Source organism: Castor canadensis, chromosome 14 (assembly GCF_047511655.1).
Source record: "Castor canadensis chromosome 14, mCasCan1.hap1v2, whole genome shotgun sequence".
Lineage (NCBI taxonomy): Eukaryota > Metazoa > Chordata > Mammalia > Rodentia > Castoridae > Castor > Castor canadensis.
In genome coordinates, this window is record NC_133399.1 from 28,725,451 (window position 1) to 28,749,783 (window position 24,333).

At 36.9% G+C, this 24,333-nt stretch overlaps 1 pseudogene; it reads right to left on the reverse strand.

Moving 5' to 3' along the window:
- Nucleotides 1-5,247: 5,247 nt before the first annotated feature.
- Nucleotides 5,248-8,082, reverse strand: LOC109702341 (transcription initiation factor TFIID subunit 4 pseudogene; annotated as a pseudogene).
- Nucleotides 8,083-24,333: the final 16,251 nt, after the last annotated feature.

Consider the following 24,333-nt stretch of genomic DNA (forward strand, 5'->3'; position numbering starts at 1 on the left):
AATTAGAATTGCAAAGAAAATCAATAGCAGGTTTTTCACTTTTCTTCTGATCAGAAAAATTTTGTGTGTAATGTTCACTTATTTTGAGGTTTTCTAAAAAGATCTATTTTCTTTTTATGCAGTAGCATATTGTAAATACTTATACACACATATGTCATAAAAGTTACTGCTATAAACATGGGTAAATGCATAGTTCAATTCACTGATTGTGTTTAAGTTTTTATGCAACAATCAGCATCATCAATTAATTTTTTAAAACATTCACAACCTCAAAATTATACCCATTTAAACATAATTCTTCCTCTTGTCCCAATATTTCTTGCATGAAATATATAGGGGAAATGATATTATTTAATTACAGAAATAATGTGCTAAAGGAGGCAAGATTTATTTTCTGCATGCTTGAAATTACATTCTAAATGGATGCCAAATTTCCTTAGACTAGATTGATCCATTTTGATGTCTCCCTTGGGTAGCTTTTATTGACCTTATTTTTTCAAGCTGAAGGTGAATTAATTCAGTGGCAGAATGACCACAGAGGACATGACTGAGGTCATTCTCTTTCTGGAAAAAGACCCACCATTTTCTCCTGTATTCATTGCATAAAAATTAAAAATGTAAAAAGTAAAGTTTTAAACGTACTAACTGCTTTGACATTGTTATTTTTCCTTTTTGTTAGTGTATGCTAATAAATTGTACAAAGTAAATTGTTTTACTGTGATATTTGCATACATGTATACATTACACTTTGATTCTATTCACATCTTATGTTTCTTGCAACCTTTCTACTTTGTCCCTTTTCCTTATCCCTTTCACAGCTGTAGTATTCCTTCACTTAATGTTGTGTTTCCTTTATTTTGTTATTTTTCATCTATAATTATGAGAGAAAATTGATATTTCTAAAATGAAGAATTCAATCACTAAGATTAGTGAGATAAATACAGTTGTCAAATGGCAGTGGAGCTTTGAAATTTTGCAAGTGTCAAATTTGTGTATCAGCAAAAAGAGTAAGTTCCACAGAATCTCTTGCCATTATGCCACTTTTTTCTGTTTTTTTAACCATGGAATTTATACCCATGGGTTTTTAAGTAACTAATCTTGTTACTGATGTTGAATATAATTACAGGTTATTTATTAATTTCTTGCAATTTCATGGCATCTAATTATATAAGGAAAATATATTACAGAAACAGCAATACTAAGTTAAGGTCACAAGATATTTTTGTTGACTGATGTAAATATTGATCATTAATTTAGAAACTATCCCCCTCATATTTGTCTTTAAATTGCCCTTTTCTTCATTCATAAGATACATTTCATAAATGGCGCACCATTACTTATTTACTCATTATTCATTGCAGTTGGATAAGCTTGAAATCAGCTTTGATCATAATGCTGGGTCCCATAGAAATTTTAAAAATCTATGCCAATTCACAGAAACAGTGACTGGAGTCATAACATTCATAATCAAATCATCACTTTCTGGGTTTTAGTCACTAAGTTCTGTCAGGAAATTTTAACCTCTTACAGATGTCTTTCGTATTCAAAGGGTCACTTGAGGAGTTTTTAAACATTACCCAGGTTCCTGAGTACAAATGATACAAATACTTGATATTATTCCTCTTCTTGAAATCTAATGGGTTGATATATGTATAAAGAGATTGTGGTCAGTTTCAAGAATATTTGACTGGGGCAGGAGAGTGATCTGCACTGAAATATAATACACTTCTTTTCTGTGATCTTTTCTGTAATCTACAGATACACTTCTTATAAATCACATAGCAAGATTTCCTATGTCTCTAATTAGACTATTCAATTTCAATGTAGCATCACTTACCTCTACTTAAGATACTATTTCGAGGGCTTTACAAATACATTATTTCCTTACTGTGGTTTATAACTGTGCAGAATTCTGTACAGATGAAATGAAAGCAGCTTCCTACAGCATATAATTCACAGGCTGGCATTTGTGGAGGACTAAAATAGAACTCATCATGACATTTTGGTGTTGTTCTTCTCATAATAAATCTCATAATCACATACAAAAGCTTATAGGATTTCTATAGGAGAAATTACATGGCTCCAATTTCTGGGATCATGGATTAAATGTATATGGGAAATACATCCAGGGTCAAAGGAAAACAAAAATTTGAATAAGGGCTTTGCTGCCCCATGCACAACCATGAAACTAAATTCGCTATCACTTTAAACTGAAAATTTCTATACTGGTGTATCTCCAATTGGCTACATGAACTATAAATTTTATCTTCATCAAAAAGAAAATGCAAGTGATAGTCTCCCCGGTCACCTCCCAGAGTATTTACTGGATTACTGTGCATGCTGCTGTCTCATGAACAAGAAAATGCAGAAGCAATGCCCTACTCATCCTGGAGCCAAATGAAACTTGAGGTATCATCTACGGGGTTGATGTAAATACCATGTCAGATGGAAGTTTCCATCAGGAGACACAAAGATATGGAGCCCAATGGACTGGAACCCTCAAATTCATTACAACTATATGACTTTCACTGATCAATGTACAGAGGTCATAGTGAGTCTAAGAGTTCCAATTATCCTGAATGTCAAAATCTTTCTAAAAGTAATTACTGAAGAGGAAAGAAAAGAAAATGAATATCCACAATCATCTTGGTCGCTTCCCCTATTCCCTTTGCAATGTTCACTTAATTCACTTCTTTTAGTTTTTTAATGCCAAACTTCTTTATTGCATAGTTTATTGTGATAAAGTATTTAAACAAAAATAGCATTCTACCAACTTTTCAGTGTGCAAGTTAATAGTGTTAACTTTCTCCACTTTGTTGTTCAACTATCGTGGTCATTCATTTCAAAAATTGATATTTCTAAATACATTTTATTCTTCATACCCCACAATACTCTAAACCATCATTTTGTTATGTTCCATGGTGAGAAATTAACAACATACCTCTACAAAAATAGTATCGTCAGGAGAAAGAAGTCACAAACTTAGATATTTAATATTAATCTCTTTGTCCTCAACTACATAGAAATTGGTTTGCTTAGAACCTGACATGAAAATTTTCTGCTGTAGCGCCTCCTCAAGGTATTTATAATGTCTGTGTTTCTCAGGCTGTAGATAAAGGGATTCAGCATAGGTGTGACAATTGCATACATTATTGAGGTCACCACACCCTGTCTGGAAGAATTTGATACAACTGATTCAAGGTACTGTCCAATTGCTGTTCCATAAAATAAACAAACAACAGAGAGGTGTGAGCCACATGTAGAAAATGCTTTATACCTTCCACCTAATGAAGTGATTTTCAGAATACAGGAAACAATTTTATAATAAGAGGACAGTATTATTAAGATGGGGAAAAAGGTAAATACCATAAGACAATATGTGATTATGGTTTTGGCAACTATTTCAGAACAGTCAAGATTAAGGATTACAGTAGGTTCACAGAAGAAACTTGAAATTTCAATGTCCTTCAAGTAAACAAACTCTAAGACAATCAAATTATGCAATTGAGAGTCCAAAAGGCTAACTAAGCAGGATGCAAAAACTAGCATGGCACAAAGGTGAGGGTTCATAATGACTGAGTAATGCAGGGGTTGACAGATGGCCACAAACTGGTCATACGCCATCACAGTCAGTAGCATATAATCCATACATCCAAAGATTATAAGAAAGGACATTTGTGTCAGGCAGCCTACAGAACCTACAGAATCCAGATTCTGTTGGGAGTCTGGATGTCCACAATCATTTTGGGGACTGTAGTGGAGATGAAGCAAATATCAACCAAGGACAGTTTGGAGAGGAAGAAGTACATGGGGGTGTGGAGGTGGGGGTCACAGTTGACAGCTAAGATGATGAGCAGGTTCCCAAGCACTGTGATCAGGTACATGGTCAGGAAGAGTCCAGAAAGGATGGGCTCTAATTCTGTATCTTCTGAGAGTCCCATTAGATAGAATTCTGGGATATGTGTTAAAGTGTGTGGCCCCACATTTCTTTGACACCTTTTGAGATAAAAAGATATAAAATGGAGAGACAAATTATTGGAAACCCAGAGCTCTGCATATATTTTAATTCAATTATTCATATTTGAAGTCTATATTCCATCAGCAATATTTCTTAGTTGTCACAAACCATTGTTTCCAGAATTTTTGCACCAGTGGGTATGTTTTATGCAGTAGTGGATCCTTCTATACATATCTCCTTTAGGCACTCAGCTGAACTATGTCAGAATGCCAAGAATATCACAAGTAGCAAACCCCTTGATAACAGAAAAAATACAGAATATTATCCAAAAGATATTAGAGAAAAATCACCATTTTCTGTTATTATCATTAACATCATTCTAATTAAATATATTGAGAAGAATTTATACATTTTGTTTAATTGTAAGGAACTAGTACAAATTCTTTAGTTTATGTAATATATAATGATTTTGAAACATAGTATTAGGTTATCTGAAGTTCATCTTAAAACTGACAATGCAAATTGTGCTGTGCAAGATTTCTCTCTAGAGATTTTCACCATTCCTGGTTTTTCTGATTTTCCTCCTTTAAGAACGTAAATGTTCACCTAAATTTTTATGGTTTTCAAAAGTTACTGTGGTGCGTGTTGAATTTGGAGAGCTAGTTCACAAGAAGAGAAACTTTCTCATAGTAACAATGAATTCAGGTGAATATTCAGATATTCTCTGCTACTTTCTGCTTTCGTCACTCTTCCTTTTCCCTGTACTCCATTTATTAAAATAATTGTTATTGAGCATCAACTCTGTTTATTCACTGTGCTAAGTGGTAAGAATAAGTGCTGAACAATTTAATCAGAATTATTCCATATCATTAAAAATGATGTGAATGATCTTTTAAAAATCTGACTTTGAAGTAACAGTAATCTAACTTTGGCTTGTGTCATAATCATTTGAAGATGTTTCCAAATTGCAGTTGCATTAACTTTGCCTGTCATCCCACTTACTCATGTGTAATTAAAGGTAATCTGCAGTTACATGATGAGTGTGTGATGCACTATGAGTACCTGGCAAAAACTGGGTTTGAGTTCAAATATCTTTTTTTTCACTTTTAGGTAAAACACACAGTGCAAGTAAAATATATTTATGCTGAAAAGGTTCTCATTTCCTTTAACTTTACAGCTTCACAAACTGTAGCAAATAAAATGCATTTGTACAGATGCTGAGCACATTCAGAGGGGCCACCATGGCTGGGCCCCAGCCTCTACTAAGCAGAAGTGGCGGTGATGGCAATGAATTGTATCCTGGGGAAATTCGAGCAGAGGGGAGGGAGAGGGAAGAAGATAAATAAGTCTAAAAATCAGTTTGCTTTGCCAACTGACTGCTACAAAAATAAAATAAGTAAAATGAGGTCATCGGCTGTAGACACACACCTACACAGAAAGTTGGACTGAACAAAACCAAAAAGCACAAAAAATGTAGGAACTGCTACAAGTTGACACAGGGCAGCTAATTATTTGGTAATGATGCCATCAGTCTTTATATATGGCTTGTTTGGCAGGAAGGCCACTCAATCAAGGATGAGTTCAGGTTCAGCTGTCCTTCGGGAGTATCCACAGGCCTTGTATCTCTCTGCTACAGAGACAGGTTTCTTCCACACTGAAGAGCTGATTTAGAAACAGGAACATAAAACTGTTCCGTTGTAAAGAGGTGGCTGTTTTTAAACAACATTCCATTTGCTTGTTACAAAAAGGCATACTCTGCAAATACATAAAAGCGTCCCCAGGCGTCTCTGTCAAGAGCACCGTGCTCATCCTGTGCTACTTGAGGAATGCTTTGTAGAGCAACAGTGAATGGCTTGTCTCATGCTCATTCTCTAAACAAAATATGAGGTCCTTGAGGTTCACCCGAGTGATTCTTTGCCGTGTGAACTGCCTGGGGGTTCCCACGCCGGAGCTGCCTGGGACCGCTGCGCCTGGGCCCGAGCCCTCTGCTCCTGATTCTGGCCCTGCACAGTCCACTTTCCTCTTTTTCCTGGGCCCAATTGCCGCCAGTGCAGTGAGGTTAGCATCCCGCTGACGCATCTGTGCCAGTTCTTGCTGCTGTATCTCTTTTGCCTTCTGCTTCAGCCTTAATTGCTCTGGATCTTCTTGTCTGGATCACGACTTTGCAGCCCGCATCAGGATTTCCCTCTCCTGCTCATCTTTCCTCTGCTTTTCAATCTGATCAAGCTGTTCAAAAAATTTGAGCTGAGCCCGGACATCACTTGCCTGCTCCTAGCTGTCGTCATCCTTGTAAGAAGTTTCTCTGTTGAGCTGTCTCGGATATTTTTTCCACAAGATTCTGCAGCCATTGCTGTGTGGCATGAGACACACGTAGCTCACTACATCCGGATGCAATTCCGTTATGCCGTGCTTTTTACCTATTTCCAGCATTCTCCTCTGCAAGGGTGCGGGGAGCAGGAAGGTGTCGTCTTTACATGACCGAGTCAGTGTCCCCACCAACTCAGAGTTTGTGGCCAGTATTCTCGCACTTTCTTCTGACAGGTTTACCCCAGCCATGGATGCAACATCATTAATGTCATCATCCCGAAATGAACCTCCCCCAGGCTCCTTGAGCTTGTTTTTCTGTGCAGCAGCTGCTTGTTCTGTGACAGTAGAAAGGGCTTTGGTTCCAGGTAACAGGGCAGGTTTCACCAGTGGGACTGGCTGCAGCTGGTTCAGCTCGATCTGCTGAGGTGTGGTGAGCATGATCGTGTTGTGAGGCTGCTGCAATGCAACCATGGGTGTCTGTTTCAAAGTCACCTGCGGGGGCCCGATCAGAGCTCCAGGCTTTGGGGGCTGCTGGATCACCTGTGTGGGCTGCGTGAGGCTGATGACAGGGGGCTGGAGGGCGCTGGTCACCGAGGCGGCCGTCTTCCCGGTCATGCGCTGCACTGAGCTGCTCAGCACCACAGCCGTGAGTGCGGTGGTGGCCTGTGAGGTAGGCGGCTGCTGCTGCTGGCTCTGCTGGATGAAGGCCACGGAGTCAGGAGTCAGCTGTCTCAAGGCGGGTAAGCTCCTCTTCAGGAAAGGCACAAGGTAAGGTTGAGGTGAAGAATTAAGTTCTCGGTATAACTTGCTAGTGAAATCTTCTGCTTCGATTTTTCCATCCAGTAGGTTTTGTACTAGCTCTTTCACATTAGCTGCTGTCTCTGTAGACTGTTTACCAGATGAGGCCAGTTTTATCAACGTAGACAGAAAATTTTTACATTTCTTCACATTTTCCATAGTTTCCGTGGCAGCTGTGGAGGTGGTGGTGGCCCCTGGGACCGTTCAGTGAGGTGTTCCTGTTTGAACAGCTGTAGCTGTTCCAAGTGAAGCTGTCTGGGCAGAGCCACCCAAAACAAGCTGAGGCTGAACGCCGGGGGAGCGCTGCAGGGTTGTAGTGGGCTGTACCGTTGTCTGGGCCTGAGACACTTGCTTAATTATAGTAGTTGGGGTCACCTGCCGTGCAATAATAGGTGTCCCAGGAACCTGTACAGTGCAAATCTGGACAGGAGAGGCACTTGTGGGGTGGCAGGGCGTGGCGCCATGGTGCTCTGAGGCTGAGCTTGGGCATGGGCCTGAGCCTGCATCTGGGATAAGGCCTGCTGAGGGATCATTAGCAGCTGCCCATTCTCGCTCTGCACAAGGACCATTCCCGGGGGCAGCTGGAAGTTCTGGATGTTGGTAGGGTTCTGCGGAGGCTGCGGCAAGCGAGGAGCCAGCACGATGGGCGTCAGGGTGGCCCGGATCCCGCCGGTGGTGGCCGAGGGCATCCGGGACAGGCTGGGGGTCACGACGCCCGCCGCGCCTTTGGGCAGCCCCGGCCCCGTTCTGCGCGGCGGCTGGCGCGGGGAGCGCGGGCGCGGCGGTCTCGGGCCCAGCGGCGGCGGCCGGGTAGGGCCCCGCGCTGGCCTCGGGCGGCGGCCTGAGCTTGGCGGGTGCCAGCGCGGGCCCTGCGGGGACAAGCGGGCGGCGAGGTGGTGGTGGTGGGCCGCGCTGGCCGCCAGCTGCGACTCGAGCGAGCCCATCAGGTCGCTCACCACTTTCTCGTCCACCTCGCTGTTGAAGAAGACCTCGTCCAGCAGATCCGAGCCCGCCGCCATCTGTCCTCCTCGCCGCCGCCGCCGCCGCTCAGCTGAGCGCCAGTTCAAATATCTTATAGGGCAGAGGAACTATCTTTAAATGGTCAAAAATAGTTCATAATTTACTTTGCAAATTCAGTATTTCTTTCTGAACCACGATCGCTTATCTTTCCCTTACTGAAAAACTATGTCCATTTCTTTCTATGACTTTATTTTCAGCAGATGGACCTAAGCAAAGACTAGAAAATGTTGTCTCTATTTTTGAAGCACATAAGATTATTCCATGGAAATGCAAGTTAGGCATTTAAAAAATTAATCTTAACCTTAAAATTAATCTTAATTTAAAAAATTAATCTTAAAATTAATCTCAATTTAAAAAATTAATCTTAACTCTGACTGTAGGATTTTCTGTCTAATTTGTACAAAAGGGAGACTATCTAGGGGATCAGTGGAAAGAAAGCATAATGGAACCCACCAAATACTGTTTCAAAATGGGATGGAGGAGAGAGCAGGATTAAGTTATAATAGAATGGTGAACTTATTCAAAGTTCAGTGTATACATCTCTGAATCATCACAATGAAACCCATATGTTAATGTATGTGTACTAACAAAAAATTTAGAAAATAAGGTGCTGACACTGCTCATGATCCAATGACATTAGATAATATTATATGAAAGTGTGTTGGGATTAGTTATAAATGTACATTTCAAACTCTACACAACCTCTTAATACAGAAATACCACTTATATAGGAAGAAAGGAGATAAAATGGAATTATATAAAATGCTAACATTTTATATAATACTAATAATACTAACATTAATTAATTCTGAATTATATAGATTGAAATAAGTTTTCTGCCTATAGGATTCTCCATCTCATCTCACAGTGTTATTCCCCTAAGTTGATTTCTGCACATCATTTTTTTTAAATCACCTAATTGATGAAATACATAGACATCTTTGAAAACAAAAATGCTTTCCTGATACAAACTGAAAATCACAAGAAAGCACACATTAAAGTTACTTAAAAGCAATTAGGGCCCTACTAGGACCATACATGGAGACCAAGGGTCTCTGTCTTTATGGGAAGACAGAGAGGCAATGACCACATTTAACATTTGAGGTAATGTGGACTCATGCACCATGAATGTCACCCTAATTCCAATTCATGCTTTGAGAAGAAAAAATCATCAACTGTTAGAGAATCCTGTTGGTACAATGGGAACTACATGATGAATGTGTTCTTATGCTGTATACTCTGACTATACACAAATTTCTTTCTGTTATGCTATGATAAAGATTTAAGTTAATGTTGACAATGCTTCTTGATGAGAAATGAATTTAACAAGAGAAGTTAGCCCAGTGTTCACAATGTGGAACCCTCATACTGATATATTCTATTAGGTTCACTTTTTACTGTCCTGAAACATTACAAGTAGAACTATTAATTCCTTAGTGAGAAATAATGTGTCATGTTAATTAAGGAAAGAGGAAGGAAATAAAACATCCCTAACATGATACAAAGGTCGTGGAAGTATTTCAGTGTTGAATTTACCTTTTGGATTGATGATCAATCAGAACAACAGGGAAAGAAATAACAATGATATGAATGTTCACTTGATATGGATACATAATGAAATATATAGGCACTTAAGTGAATTAAAAGTCAATGAATTAAAATATTTGAATCACACCTGACCTCACTTTCACAATATTAATGGAGAAAATTCATTTACCTGGTTGGCTTCAAGGGAAATGATGTCCAATATCTCAGTTGGCATTGAAGATGGAAGATGTGTCTTCAGGAATTGCAGGAAGACAAACTGAGTCATTGGACTCCTGGTCATGAAGGACCATCTCTGAGAGGAGGTTCAGGTGTTTCTCTCTGACTGGAGCAAGGCTATTGAATGAAATGGTCCCAGTCTGACACCTACAGCCTCAATACTTTGGGGCTCTATATCCAAAGCTCCTCATTACTATCATTCTGGTCCCAGCAGAGCATATCCCTAAAGATCAACTTTGAGGAAGTGAAGAGTTCAGAAGGCTTGCTTCTAGACTCCTGAGACTGTGTTTGCATCATTAAGTCACCTCCAGTTTTCTGCTCATGTTCATTTTATAGGCCTTTCTCACAGAACTAAAACACATGGAACTTCTCTAATAATTGCCTTTTCAGTTGAAAAAAGAAACATCCCCATTTAATCAACATCCATTATTGGAAAGACTGATTCAATTTTACTTGTGAAATGTGTCCTATATGTTGGTAGAAATAAACTTTGTGCATGTTAGATTAGATATCCTGTTAGCTTTCTCTTACTTTCTATAGAAAATATCTGAGATAAATCAAAAAGAGGCAAGGTTTATTTTTCTCGGTTTCAGAGGTTTCATTTTATGCCCCATGACCTAACTTCTTTCCAAAGTGCATGACTGCCTACAGCTTACAGAACATCTGAGTAGCAAGACAGAATAGTAAATCAAAAACAATCTACATCATCAAATGCCCATCAAAATCCCTATGTTATTCTTCACAAAAGAAGAAACATCAATACTAAAATTCACATGGAAGCATACCACACCAAATAATAAAACTAATCCTGAGCAAAATGAGAAATGCTGGAATTACCAAAATACCAGACTTCAAATTATACTGCAGAGCCATAGTTACAAAGACAGCCTGGTACTAGCAAAAAATAGGTATGAAAATTAGTAAAACAGAAAAGAGTATCCAAAATGAAAAAACTACACAGGTACAGCCATCTGATCTTTGACAAACTAGTTAAAAACATACAGTGGAGAAAAGAGAACCTCTTCAACAAACAGTGCCAGGAAAACTGGTTATCTACACACACAAGATTGATACTAGACCTCTATCCTTCACCCTGTAGAAAAATTCACTTCAGATGGATCAAAGATCTTAATGTCAGACATGAAATTTTGAAACTACATCAGGAACAAGTAGAGAAAATTCTGGAAGATAGAAGTATAGGTAATTATACACTGAATAGTACACCAATTGTCTAGGATATTAGAGCAAAAAGTGCATCAAATTAGAAAATATCTGCACATCTAAGGAAACAATTATCAGAATCAAGAGACAACCCACTGGATGGTAGAATATCTTCACCAGCTTTTCAACAGATGAGTGATTAATATCCAGCACACACAAAGATTTCCAAAAGCTAAATGAAATAAAGCAAATAATCCAATTAGCAAATGGGCAAATGAAATGACAGTTTACTGAAGAAGACATACAAATAGTTAATAAATAAATGGAGAAATGTTCAACATCCTTAGTCATAAGTGAAATGCATATCAAAATTACAGAAAGATTCTCACCCAAGTAAGATTACCAATGGTCGAGAAAAAAAAACCACCAACAAATGTGGGAAATAATGCAGGGAAAAGAAACCTCATATACTGTTGGTGGGAGTGTAAACTGTTATAATCACAATTAAGCTCAAAATGTAAATTCCTCAAAAAACTAAAACTAACATTAACTTATGATCTTTCTGTATACTCTGGGGCATTATGTGAAAGAGTGTATGGCAATATTTAGGAGAGATACTTGCACACCAATGTTTGTTGTAGATCTGTTCATAAGAAATAAACTGTGGAATGAGTCAAGGTGTCCAAAAAACAAAAAAAAACAGTGGATATATAAAGAAAATCACATATGCTGTATATGTATATACATATATTATATATATACGTATGTATATATATATATATAGAGAGAGAGAGAGAGAGAGAGAAATATTATTCAGCCATAAAGAAAAATGCAATTAGATCATTTGCAGGAAAATGGATGGAACTGGATATCATCATGCTGTGTGAGATAAATCAAGCTTTAAAAAGTCAAATATCATGTGTTCTCATTCACTCTGGAAACAAGACATAGAAATAAGATGATAGCAGGACAGGATTTTGATGGGGAATGGTCTGCAGGGAGTCAAAGGAAGAGGAGAGGGGGAAAGGAAAGGACACTGAATGGTTAAGAGGACTGACAAATGCTACATATACATATATACATGTATAAGTATATTTACTAAAACAAAAAACTAAAACCCATCAAACACAGTTTGAAAAGGGCAGGAGAAGGGAGCAGGACAATATGAATATAATAGCTGGGATAAACTAGTATGTATGCATGGAACAACCACAATGAAACCCCTTCATATTATTTATGTAAGCACAATAAAATTATAAAACTAATTTTTTAAAAAACACAAACATTAGTATATGGGCCTTTGCAGGGAATACTTATATGATCTATCTATCAATCTGTCAGTCTATCATCTATCTATCTATCTATCCTCTATCTAGCCATCTATCTGTACACACACACATCACACTATAGCATTGTAACAGTGCACACATCCAGAGAGTTCTTCTGCAATTGTTTTTGGATGCTTTCTGAAGTAGGTTTTTTTCTATGTTTTATAAGGAAGATTAGAATATATTCTCTTTGATCACTGAAGACAGCCAAAATATATCCAGGGATGTCATTCCTCACTTAGAGTCTCATGAACAACATTTCAACTCAAAATAGTTCCAATATATTTTTTTGTCACATCAGGGAACTGTGAGGTAAAATCATGAGTTTTTAAAAACATTTTTTATGTTCACTAAAACCAAAAGAATATATAAGTTGTACATATTAAGTTTTGATATATGTATACAATGTAGATTTTAAACTATGTTAAGTGTATTTATGTCCTCAGGCATTTATCATTTATTAGTAGTGAATACTTTCAAAATAGTTCATCTAGATTTTTGAAATATGAAGCACATTTTTAGTATCTACAATGACCATGCTCTGCAGTACAATGCCAGAGCTTCTAGCTTTTATCTAATTGCTAGCATGTTCATATATCAAAATTTCTCATATCCCTCAATGTGCTTCAAGTGTGGTAACCTCCATTCTAGTCTCAATATCTATGAGATAAACTTTTTCAGATTCCAAATATTGTACTAGCCTTTGGTTTTTGCTTTTTCTTTAGCTACCTGATGACCAGACTTTATTATTGTTGTACTGGTGATAAATTGTGATATGTACCAAAGTTCTTACATTATATTATAGTTGAATTCATCTCTTCCAAGACTGTTCTTTGTCTTTCCTCCCCCGATTTCTGTAAGTTTCAACAGGAGTCATTTTAACCGTTACATACATGAGTACATAATATTTCCATCATATTCACCGTCCTATACCTTTATATTCTTTATATCCTTCCCAATCTTACTCGTGACAATTCCAAGACAGGACCTGTTATAGCTTCCTACTGTACATTTTTGAAAAAAGGCATTTTTGGCTGTTTAAGACAGCTATATACAGGGAGCTTCGTTGTGACATCTCAATGTATTCATGAATTATAACACAAACAGATTCATCCCCTCTGTTTTTCTATTTCTACCTGAGTCCCCTTCTTATGCTGATTTCAGCAGGATTAAAACTTGTAATGTACCCTCACCCAGCACAACAATAATAAATAAATATATAAAGAAAATGTTCTTATTCAGAACACATTCTTGGGTATTTATATGTGTATTGCAAATATACTTTAAATTGACTTTAAAATTCTATATTCATTCTTCCATAGATAGTACATCACTCATATTCTCCAACTTAACTTCTTTCTTTTAAACTCCCTATCCCATTAGCAACCTCCCTTTAGTGTGACCAGTTTTTTTCATAAAATTGTTTGTATTAGGTCTGCATTCACATATAAGAGAAAATATGTGGCTTTTGGCTTTCTGAACAGGTAACTTCACTTAAGATTATGTTCTCCAGTTCCATCCATTTACTTGCATATGATAAGATTTTATTCTTCTTCATGGCTGAGTAGACTCCATTGTGTACAAGTACCACATTTTCTTGATCCATTCATTGGTAGTGGGACATCTTGACTGCTTCCATACCTTAGCTATTGAAATAATGCTGCAACAAACATATGTGCTGTTGCCTTTATTGTAACCTGACTTAAATTCTTTGGGGTATATCCCTAGGAGTGGTATTACAGGATCATATTGCAGTTCTATTTTAGTTTTTTGAGAAGCCTCTGTACTATTTTCCATAATGGTTGTACTAATTTACAACCCCACTGAAAGTATGTGTTTATTTTTCTCCACATCCTCAGCAATATTTGTTGTTGTGTTCTTAATGGTAGCCATTCAAAGAAGAGTAAGGTGGAATCCTACCCTAGGTTTGAGTTGCATTTCCTTTATGACCAGGGATGTTGAGCATCTGTTCTTTTACTTGAAATGGTTCCCTTTCATGGACAGCTTTAATTTTTTTCAGATAAATTTTTGCCTTTATTGTTGTGATGGGTAGAGTTACATTGTGGCATTTACATAAGTTCTTACTGTGTATTAAATGTATCATTACATGAATTCACCTCCTCTACCATTCTCCTACATCCCCCTTGGTGTTTGTCATGATCTTTCTCTTTTGTTTATAATTTTCTTGATTTGAGTCTTTTCCCTCCTCATTTTAGTCAATTTGCTAGGTGTTTCTTAATCTTACTTTTATTGGCAAAGAATCAGCTTGTTTGTTCATTGATTCTACAATTTTTTAGTCCCTATTTCATTGATTCAACCCTGAGTTTTATTATTTTTCTCTTCGGCTACATTTGGGTTTAAGTTGTTCTTGTTTTTTGTGGAGATTGACATGCAGCTTTAGGTCCTTTGAGATCTTTTTGTGTTTTAATATGTGCAGTCATGGCTATAAACTTTCTGCTTTGCACTGCCTTTGCTGTTTCCCCATAGCTACTCCTGCCTGTTTGGAGGGACCATTAGCTCACTGAATCATTTTCCACCCTCCACCCTAAGCCAATTTTTGTTTCTGGATGCAAGGTGGGTTTCTTGTGAATAAAAAGTCTTTGGGTCTTCATTTTTAACCCATTTGCCAATCAATGTCTTTGCATGAGGGAGTTGATGCCATTAATATTTAGTGTCAATATTGAAAGGTATGTGGTGATTTCTCTCATGTTTGTTTTTTGTTTAGGGGTTGTATGTGTACAATTAATTCTATGCTACTCTTGAATTATTTGTGTGCCCCTCTACTGAGATTTAACAATTCCCATCATTTCATTACTATATTTATTTTCTTTTATCATTTTTACATTTACTTACATATGTATACATTATCTGGGCCACCTGTGCCCTCCCCACAACCCCCATCTTCAGGGCAGAACATGTTCCACCTTCTTGTTCTCTGATTTTGTTGGAGAGAAGATATAAGAAATAACAAGGACACAATGTTTTTGCTTGTTTGAGATTTTTTTTAAAAAGCTATATGGAGAGATTCCTAGCATTGCTTCCATGCACATGTGAATTACTATATTTATTTTCATCTTCTGTATAGGATTCCTTTGAAAATCTTCTGAAGATTTCTGGTTGTCATGAATTGTTTTACTTTCTGTTATCATGGAAGGATTTTATTTCTCCTTCAATTTTCAATGGTAGCTTTGCTGTGTAAGTATCCTAGGATTGAAATTGTTTTTTTGGTCCTCACAATACTTCTGTCCATGATCTTTCTTATTTTAAGGTTTCTTTTGAAAAATCTCTTGTTATTTTGATGAGTTTACCTTTATGTGTTATTTGATTTTTCCCTCTTAGAGCCATCAATAGTCTTTCCTTGTTCTCTGTACTAATTGTTTTGACAATAATATGCCGTTGAGAGGTTCTATTTTGCTCATGTCTTTTTGGTGTCATGGAGACCTCCTCTACCTGAACAGACATCTGTTTCTCAAGATTTGGACTTTTTCTGCTTTTATTTTGTTGAAGATATTTCTTATGCTTTTGACTTGCACCTATTCTCCTTCAAGCCCTTTGATTTGAAGGTTTGGTCTTTTGATGGTGTTACAGAATTTTTACATAATCATTTCATTCTTCTTCAGTCTTTTCTCTAAGCATTCTTTTGCTTTTCTTTAATATATATATTTTTTTCTTTAATGGCTAAATTTCTGTTTTCCCCTTGTACTAGTCTGCTTTAGTGGCTTTCTTATGTACTTTTTATTTACCTTAAGGAACTTTTTGCTTTCAGGGTTTCTTTTTGACTTTTGTTTGAGAATTTCCATATCTTTGTCAAGCTCCTTTTTCCCATATTGCACTACCTATTTGATTTACATCTTTTTAAAAAAATAATTTCCTTGGTTTCTTTTTGGTGTTTGTTGAAATCCTCTATGAGTTCATTTAGCTTATTCTGTGCCTTCTTGAATTTTTTATACATGTTTTCTTGGGATTCATTGAGTTGTTTTTGTATATCCTCTTTTAACCCCCTTTCTAAGCTCAGTAAACATTCTTATCATCAATCACCTGATGTCAGCAACTAAATGTTCATCCCCTTCACTGGTTATCCAATCCTCTAGTGTGTTATTGTTAAACTTTTGGTGAGTCATAGTCCCCTGCCTTCTTTCCTCCTCCACCCCATGTTTTAGTTTGGAGATTTGCTCATGTGTTGTTGGTTAGTTAAGTTAGGGGTGTTAATCACTTATCATTTTTCCCTTGACTTAATTTCTATGCTCTGGGAACTTATTTGTTATATAGGTTTTTGTAACATTCTGTTCACTGGTCTGGAGGGATAATATAGAATTTATACATCATGGCTTCAATGCCAAACCAGTTATTTGTATTATATATAAAATCCTTGGAAATATTATGTATGAAGAGCAAGTATGGAGGATATCAAGGTTGTTTATAGAGACATTGATACTAGAAATGATAAGGAATAGCAAAGGAGACAGGTTGGTGGTGCAAGGGGGAGAAGAGGTATGAGGTATGGGGCATATGATGTAGTAAGGCCCTAATGTTTATAACATTGTAGTTCATGCATTGTGGGTAAGGGTGCTATGCCAGGGATTGCAGAGGGATAGGAAGGGTGGGAATAATATGTAAAGTTGGTATAATACACTACTCAGTGAGTGGTTAGTAGGGGGAAGAAAGGGACAGTGAGGGGAAAAATGGGGGATAGAGAAAAGAAGGAGATGGATATAGGAAAATAAAGAAGAGAAGGAAAAATAAGTGAAAAAAGAGAGGGCTAAGCTGATTAAAATTTCAACAGAATGGATAAAAGAGATCAATTAAAAATAATACACACACACATACACGCATATGTATTCCAAATTTCTTCTTTGTTATGGAGAAGAGTGTTTTACCTCTGTGTTCAGACACTGCACTGGGCCACTTCCCTCATATTTCTAATCTGGATTCTGTCCCTTCTTAGGGTTGGGAGGCTGGACTGCATGGCAAGTGATGTTGCCCCTCTCTATTGGATAGGTTTGAGGGGCTTCTACTCAGAGTGTTTAAGCCTAGGCTCCTCTAGGGTGTTGAGAAATCAGGGTCAGCTTGTTTGAGTAAGTGAGTTTTCCTAAGCGGCCCTGCAAGGAGCTGTGTTGTAAGCATTGGCAAGCCCTTCTCCACACAGGCAAAGACAGAGAGCTAGAATTCAACTTTTTTGGCTGAAGACTTCTCTCTGGGAAGTTTGCTAGTTCAGCTCACTACCAGTTTCTCGAAGGTGACCAAATGTGTTATTTTCCCCAGGCTGTGGCTAGATCATCCCTCTGATACACAGGATGGATCAACCCAGCACCTTATAAAGAAAGTCACAGCTAGGAAACCCACTCCACCAGGCAGAGCAGGAATTTTCTCTCCATTAATTAGGCCAGTAGCTTTGTTCATGAGAGGGGAAATCTGCCTGCAAGGTGCCCTAGACTTTGTGATTTCCTGCACAGAAGATGGTGCACCACACTCACCTTAGAGGGTAATACTTTCTCTAGGTGGTCTTTGGGGTCAGAAGCCTGGGTTTCAGACAGGCAGCTGATAGAGGTTCCATATCCACAAATTTAGGTGGGTCCAGGAGAACCCAGGAGCTTTCAGAACCTTTTCTGCATTTCTCTGAATTGGGTGTTTGCTATTTGGAGAAAGGAACCAAAGAATAAAAAAGGAGGAAACCATTATTCAGTGGACCTTCACAGCAGTCAGTACCCATAGTGCCTAGGCATCTGGGGCTCTTATGTGCTATAAAAAGCTAATTCAAAGGTTACTTGTTGTAGATTAGTTTGCCTATGAATTGGCATTATTTTATTTGGTCCAGGCACAAACTAGGCAAAGAGAAAGTCCTTATCTGAAAAGTAAATAAAAGCAAAAAGAGCTGGGGCCTTTACTCAAGTGGTAGAGGACTTGACGAGTCAGTGAAAAGACCTGATTCAAACACTGGCACATTAGAAGGAGGAGAAAGAGGATTAGACGGAGAAGAAAACCTATGTTGGAAAGTGGTTTAGACTTTAGCCTCTAGAACTGTGGGAAGATTATGTTTCTAAGCCACATAGTTGGTGGTACTCAGTTACAGGAACTATAGCAACTATTATACTCTACAAATCCCCTGCCCAACATCACCACAAGGATACAGATGTCAGAATATTTTCCAAATGTCATCACGTTTCAGAAGGAGCATGTTTCTGCTCTTAAGGAAATGAGCCCTGTCCTTTTGGAGAGCAAGAAACCAGTAGGTACAGTGCTGGCTGTGTTTCAGAGCAAAGAAACATTAGAATGTTACAAGAGAATGACACAGATTACAGAGTCATGGGACACCTCTGTGTACAATTTTATCCTTAACCATTACTCTTCAGAATTTTGGGAAAATAAATAAATAAATTTCTTTTTTTTCTCAGATGGTATTCATTTATATGATCCATAGCAACTATTATTCTCACCTAATTCCCTGCCCAATCCCACCACAAAAATATATGTAAGTGTCAGAATATTTTGTAATTGTCATGATGTCTGAGAAAGGGCAGGTTTCTGCTCTTAAGCAAATGAACTCTGTCCTTGTGGACAGTATGAAGCCAGCAGTTAAAGTGCTGGATATTTGTATAGTTCTGAAGTTCCATGAGCATGATACAAGAGAATAACACACAACCGACTGAGGTATTAGAGGTATTGGACACTTGTTTCTCATCATTTTAATGCATGTCCTCTATTCACTGCTTCCCAGAATGAAAGTCTAGTAAAAGTCAGTAATGATTCTCTAAACAAATTTTAATTGCCCAGTTTCTACAGAAGCTGAGCATGAAATAGTGGTTCTGATTTTAGCAAATTTGTGTGGTGCACACTCTGAATAATCTAAATTGAGAAGGTAGACAGGTAAGGCTGGAATTTTAACAAAGCTATTGTCTCATGTAAACAATATTATGGTCGTGAGACTTCCATTTTAAATTAACTGCTAATGTGAAGCAAAGAAGTGGGTATTCATAGCCTGTAATGGTATTACTAAGACCTGTTACTGGTAACCCATATACTCAAGAGACAATTACAGCATCCACCATATTCAAGGTCATCATCTGTAAAATTTTCATAACTAGATGATATGAGTGGTTTGAGATGATGGTGTGATATTTGAAATTGATGAGTGAAATCACCTTAAATCTATCTAATGGCTGCTGGAGTGGCTTAAGAGGTAAGAGCACCTGCCTAACAAACACGAAGCCCTGAGTTCAAACCCTAGTGCCACCAAAAACAAACCCAAGTAAGGAAAAGACATTCTAACATTATTCTCAATCAGGAAGACTGTTATCTTTATTACAAGGAATCCTGAGATAAGGAATACTCCAAAATGGAGAGTTGAGCTTTTTCCATATCTCCATGGGTTCCCTTTTGGTGGAACACATTGCCTTCAGTTCTACAGGTGATTGAAGCAATCAAATGATGCTGGAAACAGCAGCCAGAGGGTCCGCTGTCATTTAGCTCTTTCCACAGATTGTCCTGACAATATTTCTGTGGGTGGACTGACTTATGGACCTCAAAATATGTCCAGGTCCTGTTTCATTCTCCTATGGTTTACATTTTAGGGAGAATATCTGAATGATGCTTGTTGGGAGGATATGGGGATTGAAAGAGCAGCAGCTTTGCCTGGTGTATCTGGGTGGACTGTAAATGTAATCACACTTGTTATGAGACAGTACAAAGGAGAGAGAACACAAACAGATAAAACATAACCATTAATCACGTACAGATATGTTAGCCATTGAGGCACAAGGTGGACTGATCCTGGCAGTGTTTGATTCCCAGTACTTGATAATTGTTGCCCTCTAAAACTGTCATTTTTGTAGGATGCTACTCTGTTTTTATCTTCAATGTAGATATATCTACATGACTGACATAACTATGTTTCTTTTATCCTGCTTAAAGACCAAACTTAAAGAATTCCAGTCTTGTTATTCTTATCATGATTTTGTTCTTGGTGATATGGGATCTGACCTCAGAGCCTCGCATTTGCTAGGCAAATGCTCTACCACATGAGCCACTACAACAGCCCCTTATTCTTACCGGTGTAGTGAGGCTTAGTTATGGAGTTTCATGTTTCAGTTATTTTTCCACTACTGTGTATGTTTATAGGGTTTATGCTGACATAAAATTGCACATATGAGCATTTCTGAAACTGATGAAATTTTGATAGTTATTTTTCTGGTAATGTGACTAAAGCTATTTTGTTGTTCTAGTCCATGTTTTCTGAAGGACAGAGAAGATAGCTTTACTCTCTGGGTGGAATTATTGTCTTTAATTTAGTAGCTTATTATGTTTGAATATTTCCAAAGAATTTCCATAAGTGGTTGAAAAACTTTACCTCCCCATTAAATATTCCTTGTCCACCAAATCATTTCTAAAATATGTTTATTCACTGTGAGGAACAAATATATATGAAATAGCATCAAGAATTTTCATTACACTTTTTGTGAGATTGTGAGTCATTTTGCATGATTGATTCCATTTATTTTTCTTTTGTGATCTGTACATTGATGAGGTTTTCATTAAGTTTCTTATTTATTTTTAAAATCAATTCATAATAGTTTTAAATGACATTGGAATAAAAGATTGAATCTATTATATTTAAATTTTATTTTAGGAGTGTGTCATCTTTTTTGTATGTGTTATCATATTTACTGAGGTACTCAAGTGTTTACCTTTAACATGGTTCAATGTGTTGACATTTCCTCTCTTTTGTCTATATTCCTTTGATCTTGTTACTGAAATTTTGACTTGCCTTGATAAGAAAGTTACACTCTTTTGTTTAACAATTGAGTTTGAAACCATATGAAATTTCCTTTTGCCTTTGATGTGAGGCAGGCATCAAATTCATTTTTATTTTTGCATCTATTTTTTAATATCTCACTTTTATACTATTTTTAATGCCAATTCAGAAAAAGAACTGTTCACTTATATTTTTATGTTTTTCTGGACTAATATTCTGATCAATAGCATGGTTGTATTTTCCATTATACTGATTTCATATGTCATCATGCCTAAGGACTTCAGTTGATTAAAACTATTTTTGTTAATAATCAAGCACTGAATATTCTTCTAGTAGAAACCAGAAATGTACCTTGTACTACAAGATAAACTTCAATTTTCTGTAATAATATTCATATCCAAGAACATAATTTCAATATTCAAACTGAGGGAAAGAGACCTTAAAGATGTAAACATAGAAAGATATAAATCTTACTGGTGACATTAATTGTGCAAATTAAAAATGGCCAGATTCTGTAAGGTAAGCAAAGCATTATATCTTCAATGGTTAAACAAAAATCATCCAGGGAAATTAAAACAGTAATAACTACATTAACATGTTAAATTATACACAATATAGAAAGATGAAATTCAGGCCATCACAAATTCAAAATGTGTGTGCAGTGTAAAGACAACTGAAGTTGTCTTGACTACACATTCTCTTGTTTTTCTGTATTTGTTATGAGCATGGCTTATAAGCAAATGATGTATTTCTGTAAAGTCCTGGTGTACACAAAGCAAAAATCTACCACAGACCAACAAAAATAAATAATAAAAATCAAAATACTATACCAATTCACTTGCATATTAGAAAAAATTATGATAGAGAAAGAAAGAAAGAAAAGAACTTCAGTGAATGTAGGAAGCAAGTTGCATAATGTCTGCAGTAAGTCTCTATTTACCAAAAATCACTGTATGCCTAAATAGATTAAATTACACAATTAAAAACACAGAAATAAAGTGGCTGAATAGGTAGAAAAACAGGACCAAATGATATCTTGCATAAAATAAACTCGATTCATTTCTTTGGACACACATAGACTGAAAGCAGAGAGATGCAATAAGGTATTCCATGCAAACAGAAGTCAAAAGAAAGCAAGACTAGCCATATAATACCAGATAAAACAGATGAAATCACAACAGTAAAATAAAGAAGGATAGTCATCAAACAATGATAAAAGAGTTAAGTTAACAAGAGGAAATGACAATTCTAAATGTATGTGCACTTAATATTGATTAAGCACAAATATATAAAGCAAGAGTTAATAGACCTAAGCCAGAGGGATGTTGCATGGCTATATTTTGAGCACATGGGAAGCTGATACAGGAGCACTGTGAGTTCAAGGTCAGTCTGGACTATATAGTGAGCTTGAAGCGAGATTGGACTATGGATTAGTGAGAACTCTAAGCTATACTAGTGAAATCAGTTTAGAAATTCAATCCAATCTCCATCAAAATTCTAATTTAATTCTACACAGAAATAGGAAAATCAATTCTAAAATTCCTATGGAAGCCCAAAAGACCCTGAAGGTCACAATATCTGACTTCAAACAATATTACAGAGAAATATTAGAAAAACAGTATGGTAAGGGGGCAAAAGTAGACAAATGGAATACAACAGAAGAAACGGAAATAAGCTAATATTGTTAAAAACATCTCAGTATTGACAAAGGGAACAAAAACATATATTGAGAAAAAGACAGACTTTTCATCAAATTATGCTGGGCACACTGCATATCCTCATATAAAGGATTCCAAATAGACTTCTGTCTTTCACCCTGTACAAAAATTAGCTTCAAGGAGTACCACAGAATTTATGCAAGACCTGAAACTTTGAAACTACTACAGGAAAATACTGGAAGATAAAGGCATAGTCAATGACATTCTGAATAAGACTCCAGTAGTTCAGGAAATAAGAACAAAGATTGACAAATGGTACTGCATCAAATACAAAGCTTCTGAATGTCAAAGGAAACATACTTTAATGAAGAGACAACCTGTAGAACAGGAGAAGATACTTGCCATCTATTCTTCCGAGAAAGGATTAATAACCAGGACATATAAAGATTTCAAAAAAGTAAAGACCAAAGGAAATAATAATCCAATTAACAGATGATCAAGCAAATTGAAGAAACAATTCCTTTTTAAGATATCAAATGTTTTAATTGTTCTTAATCAATAAAATTCAGTAGTGTTGTTATAATATAGTAGCAAATTAACTGAAATTAAATTAAAAAGCAATGCTATTTACAATAGGTATAAGAGAAAATACCCAAGCATAAATTTAACCAGAAATGAAATGTCTGCAGTTAAAATAACTATATATTAAAAAAAGAAATTAAAAATGGCACAAAACAGAGGGAAGACATCTCTTGTTTATGGATTAGAAGAATCAATGGTGTTAAAATCTTCATACTACCCCAAGTAATTTACAGATTCAGTGCAATTCCCACCAAAATACAAATGGAATTCTTCAGAGAACTAGACAAAAACAGTTCTAGGGGATCACTGGTTTCAGTTTCTGGGTCCCCCTGCATTCTCCAATATGCAGTCTTTCTCTTCTCTTTTCTCCAACTAAATTCTCTACCAATAAAATCTTTCTGACCTCTAAAAAAAAAAACAGTTCTAAAATACATATAAAACCACAATAAAAACCCAAACAGTCAAAGCCATTTAGAATCAAAAGAACATGGTGGAAGGAATTATATTGATAACCTTTAAAATCCACTAAAAAAGTGCCTAACATCACTAATCATCATGGAAATGCAAATCAAAACCACAATACTCTGTAACCTCCCTCCAGTAAGAATATATTATTAAAATCACCAACGATAATAAGTGCTTATAAGATGCACATTGTCAATGGAAAGGTAAATTAATTGTGCTACTATTGAAATCCCTCAAAGGACAAAGTATAAAACTATCACCTACTTAAGCAATCCCACTAGTGTCCATATACGCAAAGGAAATGAAGTCAGGATGTCAAAGAGGCATCCACACTTTCAGATTCATTGCGGCAGTATTTGAAATACTCAAGGAGGGCACTGCGCATGCGCGCCGATATGCCCGCTAAGGAGCGGCGCTGGCGACGTCGGGCGGGCTGCTCGTGATGTCGTGAGGAGCGCTTTAAAGTGCGGACCGGGCGGGCGACCGAAGGTCTGGCCGGGAGTCGGCCGATACTCTGCAGCAGCCCTCCGCGGTATGAGGCGC